A 930-nucleotide genomic window follows, 5' to 3' on the forward strand; every position below is an offset into this window, starting at 1 on the left:
ATGATTCTCCTCAGATCGATGGCCAGCCGGCTCAGGATATGTTCCCTGAGTCTGTACTCCCTCAGACTCATGGAAACTGTTATTTTGAAGGTGCATGCCTCTTCTCAAACTAAATACAGGACTAGCCAATTCTTTGACTAATGCAAATATGACGTTTCCGTTTTGTGCCTAACAGGAGCTTTCGCTGAGACTGACCCTGTTGAGCCGGCTGTGCGACCAACTCCACCAGTCGATGCAGCTACAGTCGTTACACCTCCACTACCCCCAGTGACTCGAGGGGAAGGAGGTATAATTTAATTAACTGAGTAATGCCATTCATTTCCTCATTGAGGCTTTTGACGAATTTCTCTTCTTTGTGTAGGGCTTCCTTCTCAGCTTCATGTCCTCGTTAAGGAGTTGTTATCGGGGAATGACCCTGAGAAGATCATCATCAGCGTAGAAGTCCGCTCTTATTTCTCCTCCCTGAATGCTATAATTGGCAAACTCCTCCACGACAGACTTTCTCTTCGCCAATTTAAGCCCTACCTCGATTCCAAGATAAATTTGATTAGGGACATAGGATGTCCGGATCTGGCGACGGCTATGGTTGATGACCTTGATCGCTTAGAGCGTGAGCTTCAGATGTTTCATGAGCTCCGGGATACAGGTGCCTCTTCATTCGTTGCTGCCGAGTTGGATGCTCGCTTACAGACATGGCGCAGTACTCGGATGGTTGCCGAGCTCGAGATTCAGGTGCAGCGGGGCCGAATAGATCGAGTTGAGGCTGACCTTGCCACTAGATCATCTTCACTTGAGGAGCTTAATTCTCAGATAGATCAGCTCCGACGAGAACTCCGTGAGAAGGAAGACGCGAAGATGCAGAATCAGCAAGCACATGCTGCTTTATCTGATGAGCTGCAGTCCTTGAAGCAGACACTGGCTGAGACAGAG

The sequence above is a fragment of the Asparagus officinalis genome, chromosome 5 (genome assembly GCF_001876935.1).
Source record: "Asparagus officinalis chromosome 5, Aspof.V1, whole genome shotgun sequence".
NCBI classification, from domain to species: Eukaryota; Viridiplantae; Streptophyta; class Magnoliopsida; order Asparagales; family Asparagaceae; genus Asparagus; species Asparagus officinalis.